At 42.4% G+C, this 15,000-nt stretch overlaps 1 protein-coding gene across 1 annotated transcript in view; it reads right to left on the bottom strand.

Moving 5' to 3' along the window:
* The window catches only part of LOC306977133 (FRAS1-related extracellular matrix protein 2-like), a 222,201-nt gene that overhangs the window by 18,193 nt on the left and 189,008 nt on the right, over positions 1-15,000 (bottom strand). The window lies entirely within an intron of this gene.

Here is a 15,000-nt window from a genome sequence, read left to right as displayed (position 1 = left end):
AAATGTGATGAAAAATTGAGAAAAAAGTGACGAAAAAGTGACAAAAATGTGATGAAAAATTGAGAAAAAAGTGACGAAAAAGTGACAAAAATGTGATGAAAAATTGAGAAAAAAGTGACGAAAAAGTGACAAAAATGTGATGAAAAAGTGATGAAAAAGTGACAAAAATGTGATGAAAAATTTAGAAAAAAGTGACAAAAAAGTGACAAAAATGCAATGAAAAAGTGATAAAAATTTGACGAAAAAGTGATGGAAAAATTGACAAAAATGTTTCGAAAAAGTGAAAAAATGTGACGATAACATGACGAAAAAGTGACAAAAATGTGATGAAAAAGTGACAAAAAAGTGACTACAACGCGACAAAAACGCAAGGAAAAAGATCTGTTTAAATTAGTTTTGTAGGCCTTTGCTTTCAAATGAGGCGTTACACTGGCCTATAGGCAGGGCAACTTTATTTATACCGCGCATTTCGTACACAAGGCAACTCAATGCTAGCCTGGCATCCAGACTAATCTCCGACGTTTATTAATTAATAAACAGGAGAATAGTCTGGCGATCCTGTCGTAGAAAAGCTACTGCTGGAGGCGGGACTAATGTGGGACAACCAAAGCGCAGCAGCCAATGAGAACATAGCGGATGTGACGACAGAAACAGCAACAAGAAAGTTGTCGTCATTCGGACATTAACAATGGCGCTCCTGCCACATGGAGTTCAGGAAATGACTTCTGTCGTTTATGTCAGAAAAACTTCAGAACACAAGCAAACCGGAGCATTACGTGAAGTGGTTGCTTGTGTTGAAAAACTACAAAACAAAGGCGCAACAACGTGACGCCCGTTCAGGGAGCTGCTCTGATTGGTCGGTAGGCTCCATATCGCTGCGTCACTTCCTTTGAAAGCGCGTAATGGAGTGTTGCCACACCCTCTTCTGTAAAGAAGCGGAGTCTGGTTGGCGAGACTAACTCAATGCGCCTTTAGGCTGTAAACTTTTTGATTTGGATAAAGATGAACTGGAGAAAATCCACTTGGTTAAGTCAGGGGGTAAGAGGTTTAGAATGTGCCACATGCCCTTTATCAGACATGAAAACTGTCAAAGAGACACACTTGTATAAATGAGATGAGCAGTAACATTATCTCTGCATTTTCTCAACTTCAGCCTCATTCGAAAGCTTTTGTCACTCTTTTGTGTTTTTTCATCCTTGTTTCTGTCTCAAGCTTCTAGATTTGGATTAGATTTGAGAGAAAGTGCTCTCCACCAGCTCAGACGTCCTGCAGAGCGGGGGCCTGGAGGTGAAGGTGGAGGTCTGGGTGGTGAAAGTGCGGTATCTGCTCCTGGCTGTGACCCGTGGAGGCGCATGTGGAGACCTGCCCCTGCCTCCGGGTGCTCCCTCACTCCCTTGATAACAGTATTTAGACTCCTCTACCCACTTTCACACATTATTTCACCATCATTCTCAACCAAAATCTAGTTCCCTGTGTTCCATTTTCTTGGTTAAAACAATTTGGTTGAACGCTCTTAGCAAATCCTGACTCAGCATAAGTTTAAACGTCTAAACGCTCCTCGGACTCCTCTCTGGCCGGTCCGAGCTTTCACTATGCAGCCACGGTTTCCATAGTAACCGCTATCTACCCCGACACAGAGCGGCGTCGTGAATAAATTAGCGGAGGAAACGCGCCTCCTCAGCTGCGATGGCGTCGAGGTGTTACGACCGCGACGAGCTGCGGAAACAGACGAGGCGGAGTCGCTTTACTGAAGGAGATGAATCTGATCAGCTCGTTCGTGTTCAGGCACTTTTACACCTTTTGTTTGGCCAGGCCCATAAAAAAACACTTTTTTATTGTTTCAGGAACCACAATTTTAACCTCTTTTAACCAAGTGCATTTTCTCCAGTTCAGGTTCACCAAATATCTAAAAAAAATCACTCAAACTTGGCTGTAAATACTGTTTAAGTGACGCTAGCAGTTAGCTTTGCTCGTTAGCCTGTTAGCTTCTTCTTCGTGATTCCATTAGTGTGTATTGGTGATTCCGGTACGGTGGCAGGGAAGATGCAATTGTGGTTTTCTGGCCAGAGACAGCAGGGGGAGATGAAAGACCCTCCAATCATCCCTTTAACACTTGTATTACCCCCAGAGGGTTTAGTTTAAGCGTTGTCCTGTGGAGGTGACGTCATTTCCTATGGAAAGTGGAGCTCCACTGATCACATGACCCTCCATCGGCTGCGTACGGCTCTTCTCCTTTCAGCAAAAGGTGCAGTTATCAGAGCTAGTTGCTTATAAAGATTATTAAAACATTTTACTGAGGAAATTTCAGCACTTCATTTTATGCTATTTTTGTAATCGCGACGTGTAAACAAGCAGCAACCTCCCTCTCTCTTGGTACAGCTGTATTTTTTTGCCTTTTTTGCAAACTGCTCTTGTTCTCCACACTGTTTTGTACGTCTTTGCTGTATTCTGTGGAGGTTTCTTACTGCAGAGAGTCCATAATGATCCTGAGGGAAGCAGCTTTTAAAAAGTAAACAAACAACTAGCTTACGAGCTAATCATCCCTTTAACACTTGTTTCTTCTGAAACACTGAAGAGGCACCGAGAGCCCCCACAGCTGCAGCACAGTGGAGGCGTCACAAGTGGAAGTACAGGAAACAAGGAAGGGACAAAGGACAGGCGGTGCAGTGGCGCAGTGGTTAGTGCTCTCGCTTCACAGTTAGAAGGTCCTGGGTTCGATTCCCACCTGGACAGGGCCTTTCTGTGTGGAGTTTGCATGTTCTCCCCGTGTCTGCGTAGGTTTCCTCTGGGTACTCCAGTTTCTCCTACCACTAAAAACATGTACAATAGGCCGGGATGAATGAGAGTGTGTTTGAGAGTGCACATGGGGGACGACAGATGAAAATTAGCCCAAGTATATTTCATTAACATGCACTGTCCCGACCAAATAGATAAAAAATAAAAAGGAGGAGGTATCCGGGCAAGACTCACAGCTAAGCTACAAATCCCTACTATTGTTCCGGCTGATGGATTATCTGCTAAGCTCTTCAGATGACGGTGAAAGACTGTTGTGTCTTACTGCTCAAGAGGAGGAGTGTCTGGCATAACATTATTTATTTATTGGTTTATTTGGTCGGGAAAGTGCAAGTTAACTCATTGATTGCCAATCACATCTATAGACGTCAATTAGGTTTTTCAATGGGAACAGCTGCAGCAAAGCCTTGAGCATGTCTGGTGTTAAAATCTTAGTTGTGCTGCCTAATGCTGCCACCTAGTGACTCAATAAAAGAACTACAAGTTCTTTTATTGAGTCACTAGGTGGCACTAGGTTGCTCTTTCGTTTTCTCAGTTTTCTGGTCAGAAAACAGCATTTTGGGTGATTTCACCTATTTTCTACGGACGATAACTGAATAATTTTTTAGATGAAAGAAGAGAGTCTAATCTTTCTTTTGGTGGTTTGTGTTGACATTGGACCTAAACCTACATTTTCTGTGGGTCTTGAAAAAACAGTCAAAATCCTGAAAAACCTCTGGCAGTGGGGAGCTCTCTGATTTGAAAATGGCTGGCAGTCAATGAGTTAATGAACAAGCCACACCAGATTGTAGCCTTGGGCGCACTTTCAAACACACTCTCATACATCCTGGCCTATTGTACATGTTTTTAGTGGTAGGGGAAACCTTCGCAGATACGGGGAGAACATGCAAACTCCACACTCCAGCACGAGCACTAACCACTGTGCCACCGTGCCACCACTATGTTTTACATCGTTTCAATCTCAGATACAAATTTGTGCAGACGACTGAAGACTCTCAAATCATCATTCAGAACATAGAATAGTCGTTCGCTTGTTGATTTGGCAAAAACTGGCAATTTTCACAAACAAATTTCTTGTGAAAGATTCCCCGGGATGAGGAATGAGTCCCGCTCCGACCCTGGTGGAGGTATTTTCAAGAGGAGAGTGGACTTGTGTGTACAGGAGACCTCAGTCTAAATGTTCAAGTCTGAGGAGAGGCTTTAATTATGAACGATGTGATGCTGCCTGGGTCAGAGTCTCGCCCTGCAGCCTGCCGCTCCTCAGCTCCTTCACCTCCTCAGCTCGAGCGAGAGCACAAGTATGCGGCGCCCGGAGCTGAGAAAGGCATCGTCTCTATACCGCAGCTTTCACTTGTCAGAACATGTTTAATGCAGGCTGTGGCCCGAGGCTGGTCCATACGTCCACAGTGTCTGACAAAACCAACCAGCAACACAACAAGACCGAGACCGACCAGGGAAAGTCTCTGCAGGAGTCTTGTGTGGCCGTAACTGAACAGGTTTTGTCAATAACATGACGAAAACTCAGGAACAAACCCTCAGCAGAAACACTGTTCTCTTCACAAACAATACACAGGCGGCGCAGATGGATGTCATTGTGTCTTCTTATTACTCAGCAGCAGCGGCAGCGAACGCCGAGTGGATTTAACGGCCAATATCATTTATCACCCTGTCACAGATCAATAAAGGTCCAGTTTTATGCTTTTTCAGGAACGTACGACTACTCCATAGGCCTTAAGCTTGTTTTAGGTGTTTCAGTGAGCGCGTAAAAGTAGCTGTTCACCTTTTTTATGGTTTTCTGAGTGCTTTACAGGGTCTATAACTTTACATTTTCCTCTACAGGAGCACAGGTAACCCACATTCGTTGACAAACTCTCCGAAGGCCATTGTGTTAATCTTTAATCGGCTGTGTCATTCCATTTGGAGGATGCTACACGCTGATGGCTCTTAGTGTTGCTCACGGGCGGATCTAGAAAAAGAATATCACGGGGTGGCAAGCGGGGTCATGGCTAATTTCTGGGGTGGCAACACATTTAACAATGTCGAATGTGTATACTGGCACCCCCCAAATTTTCCATTAAATTAGTAGCATTGTCCATATCATAAGTAGGGTAGGTTTCTTACTCTTACTAAAAAAAAAAAGCCACAGGAGTTGGCACTTGGCTCCATATTTAGCCATAAAGTTGTTATAAATCTTTGCCCAAAAATGTACTAAATGAGAGAGAGCCTCTGTAAGCACCCCAAATATTAAATTAAACAGGCTTTAAAGATCTGGATGGCAACTAGTCCTTGAACTTACACTAGAATTTAGACAGTTCCAGACAAGGACACCTGGCTGACATCAATGTGGTGGCACGACCTTTACTTGTGTGCCACCCCTCTAGATCCGCCCCTGGTGTTGCTGTTTGTAACTACATAAATACAGCTCAGAGAAGCAGATTTATTGCTCTGTTATTTATGCCTGTGTGACATCAAGCTGTTGCACTTTAAATCTCAGCTCGGTTAGCTCACGAGTAGCCCGCGCACCTCGGGGGCACAAGGTCGCTGGATCGAGGCCCACATTTGTCTTCATCAAAAAACGTTTACGCAAATAATGCAGCACATTTAATTAATGCTGCATTATTTGTGAACGGCAACATTAAAAAGCAACATTACATTAAAAAGCAACATTAAAAAGCAGACAACTGACATTACCAACTTATTTCTGTATAAAGGCATCTGTATTTATATTCTGGAATTACATGATTTAATCTATCTATCTATCTATCTATCTATCTATCTATCTATCTATCTACAGTATCTATCTATCCATCTATCTATCTATCTATCTATCTATCTACAGTATCTATCTATCTATCTATCTATCTATATGTCTATCTACAGTATCTATCTATCTATCTATCTATCTATCTATCTAGAGTATCTATCTATCTATCTATCTATCTATCTATCTATCTATCTATCTATCTATCTATCTATCTATCTATCTATTTATCTACAGTATCTATCTATCTATCTATCTATCTATCTATCTATCTAGAGTATCTATCTATCTATCTATCTATCTATCTATCTATCTATCTATCTATCTATCTATCTACAGTATCTATCTATCCATCTATCTATCTATCTATCTATCTATCTATCTATCTATCTATCTATCTATCTATCTATCTATCTATCTATCTATCTATCTATCTATCTATCTATCTATCTATCTATCTATCTATCTATCTATCTATCTATCTATCTATCTATCTATCTATCTATCTATCTATCTGTAACCCACATGAAACAATGGGCTACTAGACCAGTACACGTTATCTAAGCTGCAATTGCACTAGTTGTCCACTAGAGTGTGCCACAGCGCCTCAAATAACTTAAGTCTCACCCATGCGGTCATTGTCACTTCACTCGAAGCACGCTCCTCGTGTGTCTGATCGAACGGAGCGAGTAAGTACTAAAAATAGCAACTAAATATGATTATTATGATTCTAATTACTTATACTGTACTGTAAACAGGCTAAAGGTACAAGTCTGTGTGCTGCAGAAGTGACTCCTTTGAAAAATCTATGAAGAAAACCCCGGTGAGTGCTCATGTTTAGCTTGAGGCTAATGTGTACTCAGTTAGATAAATTGAGAACACTGAAACCAGATATTTCGTATAAAAAACCAGTCGGGTGTTTTATGAAGTAAGCCCAATGTTTTACCTGCTTTGGTACACATGTATCATTGCAATTTATCGGAATGTAATAGAAAATGCTAAGCGGCTAATGCTAGCTGTTGTTGCTAATGGCTAACGTGGTCATGGTTTTCTTGGCCAGTGTTAGCACTACATTACAAAAGCACATGCTCTTAGCGGAGCAAAATGTTGTATTTGATATCAATACTGCATATTTAAGAATGGCAAACATTGTACAACTTTGATTTAAAAGGTCAGTTCATTAGTTTTGATAAATACATTAAAAATACAAGTTAAAAGGATATGATAAATAAGCAATGCTGACAATTTGAATGTTTTATTTTAAAAGAAGTTCATGTGTTTAAATGTAATTTCATCATTGTTATGTGTTACTACTAAAAATGTGGTAATTCTTTATTGGCTGACTAAGCTAAAATCTAGAGAAATGTAATGCAGTTGTCCTTAGCAATTGTGTAAAGAATTGAAATGACTTTTATTGGAGAACATCGAATGAGGTCTCGTAGGGAAAAGAACTGCAATTAATTTACTTTCTGCACTTTGTGTAGACTGGTTTGATAGTGAGCCCTGAAAAGTGATGGCGAGCCCAGCCCATGATCCATGCAGGCGAGTGTGATGGTGTGGCCAGCCAGACGCATTCCGCTGCAGAAGAACCGAGACTGGACCCTATCCATTGGATTGAGATAAGACTGAAACATTGGTCACAACACTACCCGGGTAGCAACGTTGCAACCAAACCTTAGAACCAAACAAACTGAACTTTACATCTTTTTGGGGGGAAAGAGCTCTATTTTCTTTTCTTTGTTTTATTTTATTGTATACACAGTGTATCTGTTAGTGTGGTTGCCATACTGGTTGAGCAATAAACCACAGGTTGTTCATCTTTTCTTAAATCTTGGCAAATCATTCCAATCTCTCTCTTGGACGTACCTAGCAGATGTTAGTGCTTCTCATACTGGTCCACTCTAAGGGCGCTACACAAACTTGGCGAGCCAGCCAGCCAGGAGAATTAAGAACTCTAAACAATTAAGATCACACTGAACAACTTGTTTTATTGCTCTACCTTTGAAAACAGCCTTTTAAAGGTACAAAACACTGAAAATGGATGTCATTGAGTCTCAAAACGTTAAAGTACCTAACTCAGTTTTAGTCAAACCTATAACTGGTGATGAACTTGACAACGAAATTATTGAGCATTTAGGTACGGTTGGTGCTATTGAACGTGTCATTAAAGTAACCAGTGAAGAACCACAGTTTAAAGATTCTGCCATTGTGGAATTCAAATCAGGTGAATCCGTCACGTTTTTACAAGACACTTTACCTTGTGACAGGCCTAGCAGTGATCCCAAAGTTGTCCACAAGGTTCAGCTGCTATCTGATCTGTACGCTTCTGATAGGGGCTCAAGCATCACTAATGCTTATCTAACTGAACTCCAAGGTGTAGCTAAACTCGTTGGTGTCGATTTCGAAAAGATTTTGATCGATGAGCTTGCACGTATACAGAAAGCAGCCCCAGTGCTTGAAGTTGCAGATATGCCTGTTTCACACCAGGAACCTCAGCCCTCTGGTGAGGTTTTAGTTGAACATAACACCAATGACTCCACAACGAGTGGTAATCTAATCGATTTTCAATCAGTTACTGAAGAAGTGGCATCACCTAGGAAACAAACTGTAGTTCTAAATGCTGAACAGCTTACTACCCCTGAAATCCAAAAGGTTGTGGTTGAGCATGTAATAAGAAACAGCAACCTACCTTCACACGGTCATGTCAAACTTCGAACCTTCTCAGGAAAAACACCAAGTTCCTACACTGAATCCGATTACGACACATGGCGCAGTAACATAGAGTTTTTCCTCTCTGATCCAAATGCCTCTGATCAGCACAAAGTCCGGAAAATTCTTGAAAGTCTTGCTCCACCAGCTCTAAACATGGTAAAGCACTTGGGAACAAATGCAACTCCTCATGACTATCTTAGTCTGTTAGACTCTGCATATGATACAGTTGATGACGGAGATGAACTTTTTGCAAAGTTTTTGAATACCAATCAGAATCCAGGTGAAAAGTGTTCAGAATACTTACAGCGTTTACAGATAGCTCTCAACAAAGTTATCAAAAGAGGAGGAATGCAAGCAAACGACTCAAACCGACAGCTTCTAAAACAGTTTTGCCGAGGCTGTTGGAACAACAGTATCATTACCAGCCTTCAGCTCGAGCAGAAGAAAAGCAAACCGCCCTTGTTCGCCGAGTTACTTCTAATGCTCCGTGTTGAAGAAGATCGGCAAACAGCTAAGTCTAGCCGAATGAAACAACATTTTGGCAGTTTCAAAACTAAAGCTCAAACAAACGCACTGTCAGTTGATGAACAATACAACCAATGGGCTGGTGATGAAACGGACACAGCTACTACTAATAATGAAACGTCGCATTCAACCAACGATACACAGAAACTAGAGAAACAACTTGCCAAGCTACAAGCCCAAATGGCTTCCCTAAAGGCCTCTTTGTCCAACACCTCCAGCCAGTCATCCTCTAAACCCAACAAGAAAACTAAACCTAAAACCAAAACCTCAGACAATCCGAACCCAACTTACTTACCTGAGAACAAACCTGTGAAACGTCCACGTGCAGGGTACTGCTTTAGGTGTGGCGAGGACGGCCACATAGTGCCTTCTTGTAGCAATGAGCCAAATCCAAAACTTGTGGAAGAGAAACGTAAAGAGCTAAAGCAAAAGCAATTAGCTTATGACGAACAGAACAAGACATCTTTAAACTGAAATCAGTTCCTATTGAGGGACAAATAGGGACTGAGCCCGTTCAAGAATGTCCCACCAACAAATCAAAAGCCTTCCTTAAAGCTCAGAAAACAGTAAACCAGAACCAACTTCCAAAAGGTCTGGTAGGTCAGAAATGTACAGCTAATGTCATGGTATGCGGTATTCAGTGTAACTGTTTACTAGACTCTGGGTCCCAGGTGACCACAGTCTCTTCCTCTTTCTATCATGCTAACCTGTCAGAACATCCTATTTACCCTATTTCAGGTTTAGATGTTGAGGCTGCTAGTGGTCAAAATGTACCGTACTTGGGTTATATAGAGCTTAACTTAAAGTTCCCCAAAGACTTTGTTGAATCAGCACCTGAGGTCCCTACTTTAGCTTTAGTAGTGCCTGACGTACGTTCAAACTGTGATCTCCCTGTCCTTATAGGCACAAATGTTCTAGATGTAGTCTATAATGAATATTGCGATGGCAAAAGTCCAAATGAACTGTCACCAATTTATGGCTATAGACAAATCCTAAGAACACTCAAACTCAGACAAACAATGAACTCTACAGGGAAAATCGGCTTAATGACTCTGAAGGCTAAAGTGCAGCATGTCATTCCTGCAAAAGGACGAACCCTCCTCGAAGGCTATGTTAAAGCCCAAAGCACTGAAGGATACGCAATCGTGGAGACACCATCATCATCCACCCTGCCTGGGGGAATCTTTGTGGATTGCTGTCTTGTAAATTTCACTGAGCAGCATCCTCAGAGGTTACCTGTCTGGGTAAGAAATGAGACAGAACATGACATAACTCTGCCATACAATTGTGTCATTGCAGAACTTCACACTCCAGATCACATTTATGATCAGTTGCCTGTCCCAAATACTGGAGGAGATCCAATCCAAAGCTGTGCTGTATCTGCCCAGTCATCCAGTCAAACTCCCGAATCTGACTTAACATTTGATTTTGGAGACTCTCCTTTGGCAGAAAGCTGGAAGGAAAGAATAACCAAAAAGTTGAACGAGTATGGTGATGTGTTTGCCCGTGACGATTTAGACTTTGGGCACGCAACCAAAGTGAAACACCATATAAACTTACATGACAACACACCCTTTAAACAAAAGTCACGACCCATCCATCCAAACGACTATGAGGCTGTGAGACGCCACCTGCAAACACTCCTCAATGCAGAAATAATCCGTGAATCGGAGTCACCCTACTCCTCCCCAATAGTCGTTGTGCGGAAAAAGAACGGCGAAGTGCGCCTCTGCATCGATTATCGCAAATTGAACACCCTTACGATACGTGATGCATACGCACTCCCCAACCTTGAGGAAGCCTTCTCAGCCCTCTCAGGCTCGCGATGGTTTTCGGTAATGGACCTTAAATCAGGCTATTACCAAATTGCCATGGAGGAGCAGGATAAGCCAAAAACCGCCTTTGTCTGTCCACTAGGGTTCTACGAGTTTAATCGTATGCCCCAGGGCATTACCAACGCCCCTAGTACTTTCCAACGATTAATGGAAAAATGTATGGGAAACTTGCATTTGAAGGAAGTACTAGTATTCCTGGACGATATCATAGTGTTTTCCAGCTCACTAGAGGAACATGAGGCAAGGCTTATTCACGTCCTCCAGCAGCTTCGAGAGAATGGCTTGAAACTCTCACCTTCCAAATGTCGCTTTTTCCAAACCGCTGTGCGTTATTTAGGGCACATAGTTTCTAGCAAGGGAGTAGAAACTGACCCAGATAAAGTCAAAGCCCTTCGCACATGGCCGAAACCCCAAACACTCAAAGAACTCAAGTCATTTTTAGGCTTTGCGGGGTATTACCGTAGATTTGTCAAGAACTTTTCCAAGGTAGTTAAGCCCCTCAACGATCTAACTGGAGGCTATCCGCCTACCCAGAAGGGCAGAAAAGCCACCTCCTGCCCCAATGGCTACTACAACCCAAAAGAGCCTCTGACAAACCGTTGGTCCCCCGCCTGCCAACAAGCTTTCGAGCAAATAATTGACAAACTCACCACAGCGCCGGTACTTGGATTTGCCAACCCCAAGTTACCGTATGTCCTCCACACTGATGCAAGTACTACTGGTTTAGGGGCAGCTCTTTACCAGGAGCAAGAGGGGGAAATGCGGGTTATCGCATACGCTAGCCGAGGGCTCTCCCCCAGTGAAAAGCGATACCCAGCACATAAGCTTGAATTTCTTGCTTTAAAGTGGTCAGTGGTGGAAAAGTTTCAAGACTATTTATACGGTACAACATTCACGGTTATAACAGATAATAACCCCTTAACTTACATCCTGAAATCCGCAAAGTTAGATGCTGCCAGTTACCGCTGGTTAGCGGCACTCTCAACGTTTAACTTCAACATAAAATACCGTGCAGGCAAGAGCAACCAAGATGCGGACGGTCTCTCCAGGCGTCCCCATGACACTCTCAGAGACGACCATGCTTCTCTTGCAGAAAAAGAGAGAATGAAACAGTTTGCCTCTCATCACCTGACAACCTCACCTAATCAAGACACCCTGTCAGCTGACACAATCAACGTTCTGTGTCAACGCCATCTTTTGGTCCAAACTCATAGTGACTCACCACCTATTGCTTTAGTCGAATCCCTTGCAATTCATGCAGATGCAGTTCCTGACACTTTTGCAAATGAGGAGATGGTTGGTTGTTTGACAGTACCTGCCTACACGGAGGAAGAGCTCCAACAACATCAGCAATCTGATGCAGTCATCAAAACAGTAATCCATCTGCTGGAAGCTCAAAACGAACCCGTAAACTCTCACTCTGACTCTCCTGAACTCAAACTGATGCTAAAGGAATGGAAACGACTAACAATGAGAAATGGTCTGCTTTATCGAACACGTCAATCAGAAGACAACCTCACTTACCAGTTGGTTGCCCCAACTTGTTTAAGACCCACCATCCTTACCTGTCTTCATGATGAAATGGGGCACATGGGTCTCGAAAGAACCCTTGATCTTGTCAGGTCCAGGTTTTATTGGCCGAAAATGGCTGCGGACGTCGATCACAAAATAAAATCATGTGGCCGATGTGTCCGTAGAAAAACCCCTCCTGAAAAAAGTGCTCCTCTCATAAACATTCAAACAACACGCCCCATGGAACTCGTGTGCATGGACTATCTGTCCATAGAGCCAGACAATCACAACACCAAGGACGTTTTGGTCTTAACGGACCATTTTACTAAATATGCGGTCGCAATTCCAACCAAAGACCAAAAGGCCAAAACCGTTGCTAAGTCTCTATGGGAACAGTTTTTTGTGCATTATGGGTTTCCAGAGCGGCTTTTGAGCGACCAAGGCAGAGACTTTGAATCACAGCTTATAAAAGAACTCTGCGCTCTTGTCGGTGTCACCAAAGTGCGAACTAGTCCATACCACCCTAGGGGTAATCCGGTTGAACGGTTCAACCGTACTCTTCTAGCCATGCTTGGTACACTGCAAAACAAAGACAAAAGCCACTGGCGCGACTATGTGAAACCTTTGACTCATTCCTACAACTGCACAAAGAATGAAGTGACAGGGTACAGCCCTTATGAGCTGATGTTCGGGCGTCAGCCTCGGCTCCCGATTGACATTGCCTTTCACTTACCTGTCAAGGACAGTACGCCGAAATCCCACTCTGAATACGTGAAAAACCTCAAAGCACGCCTTGAGGAAAGCTATCAGATCGCTACAAAAAACTCGCAAAAGGTTGCAGACCGAAACAAGCGTCGCTTTGACAAGGCAGTGAGAGAGTCAACTTTGGAGGCCGGTGATCAGGTCCTTGTCAGAAATCTACGGCTGCGTAACAAACATAAGCTAGCAGACAAATGGGAGCAGACAGTGTACAAAGTTCTCTCTAAAATGTCTGACTTACCTGTGTACAGAGTACAGCCCATAAATGACGACGGTCCCACTCGAACTCTGCATAGGGATATGCTACTCCCTTGTGGTGACTTAAATGAGGAAGTGGAAGTTGAACAACCTAGACCAAAACCAACTCGTCCTCGAACCAGACAAAGTCTACCTCAACCTAATGAGGAATCCTCTGAATCTGATTGTGAGTCTTATTGTTCACTTCCAGTCACCCATGACCAAAGGTTCATTCAAGTATGTGAAATCCCAAAACAAGCAACTGTTCAAGCAATTGGTGAACCGCAAACTAATGCTATCCCTAGCTTGTCTGCAGAGCCTATCAACACAGCTTCCGACACAAATAACCAAGAAACCTGTGAAACGAATGTGGAACAAAGTCAGAGTGAAGAGAACACAAGTCAACAGGAAATGGAAATGGAAATGGAAAATGGAAACTTACTGGATATGGAAATGGAAACTGGAAACTTACCGGACATGACAATCGGAAATGGAAATCTATCGGATGTAACAAATGAGGAAATGCAAACGGACAATGAAACAGACAATGTACTAATCACTGAAACTCCTGCGAAAGAACCTGAAAGTGAAACTCTAACAGATCAAGACATGACAGACACTGCCCGAAGGTCAGAAAGGTCACGTCGACCACCTGATCGTTTTCATTATCTTCAGCTGGGTAAACCCTTAATCTCCTTTGCCCAAAACTTTCTTGACAGTTTTAACAAAGCACTTGAGGCTTTTGGTGATAACGTCAATCTGAGTCTCGAACAAGAGCATGAAGGGACTCATGCCAAGTCAAGGGGGGAGGGTGTAACCCACATGAAACAATGGGCTACTAGACCAGTACACGTTATCTAAGCTGCAATTGCACTAGTTGTCCACTAGAGTGTGCCACAGCGCCTCAAATAACTTAAGTCTCACCCATGCGGTCATTGTCACTTCACTCGAAGCACGCTCCTCGTGTGTCTGATCGAACGGAGCGAGTAAGTACTAAAAATAGCAACTAAATATGATTATTATGATTCTAATTACTTATACTGTACTGTAAACAGGCTAAAGGTACAAGTCTGTGTGCTGCAGAAGTGACTCCTTTGAAAAATCTATGAAGAAAACCCCGGTGAGTGCTCATGTTTAGCTTGAGGCTAATGTGTACTCAGTTAGATAAATTGAGAACACTGAAACCAGATATTTCGTATAAAAAACCAGTCGGGTGTTTTATGAAGTAAGCCCAATGTTTTACCTGCTTTGGTACACATGTATCATTGCAATTTATCGGAATGTAATAGAAAATGCTAAGCGGCTAATGCTAGCTGTTGTTGCTAATGGCTAACGTGGTCATGGTTTTCTTGGCCAGTGTTAGCACTACATTACAAAAGCACATGCTCTTAGCGGAGCAAAATGTTGTATTTGATATCAATACTGCATATTTAAGAATGGCAAACATTGTACAACTTTGATTTAAAAGGTCAGTTCATTAGTTTTGATAAATACATTAAAAATACAAGTTAAAAGGATATGATAAATAAGCAATGCTGACAATTTGAATGTTTTATTTTAAAAGAAGTTCATGTGTTTAAATGTAATTTCATCATTGTTATGTGTTACTACTAAAAATGTGGTAATTCTTTATTGGCTGACTAAGCTAAAATCTAGAGAAATGTAATGCAGTTGTCCTTAGCAATTGTGTAAAGAATTGAAATGACTTTTATTGGAGAACATCGAATGAGGTCTCGTAGGGAAAAGAACTGCAATTAATTTACTTTCTGCACTTTGTGTAGACTGGTTTGATAGTGAGCCCTGAAAAGTGATGGCGAGCCCAGCCCATGATCCATGCAGGCGAGTGTGATGGTGTGGCCAGCCAGA

Source organism: Gobius niger (assembly GCF_951799975.1).
Source record: "Gobius niger genome assembly, chromosome: 1".
Classification (NCBI taxonomy): Eukaryota; Metazoa; Chordata; class Actinopteri; order Gobiiformes; family Gobiidae; genus Gobius; species Gobius niger.
This window is presented reverse-complemented; position numbering and strand designations above follow the sequence as displayed.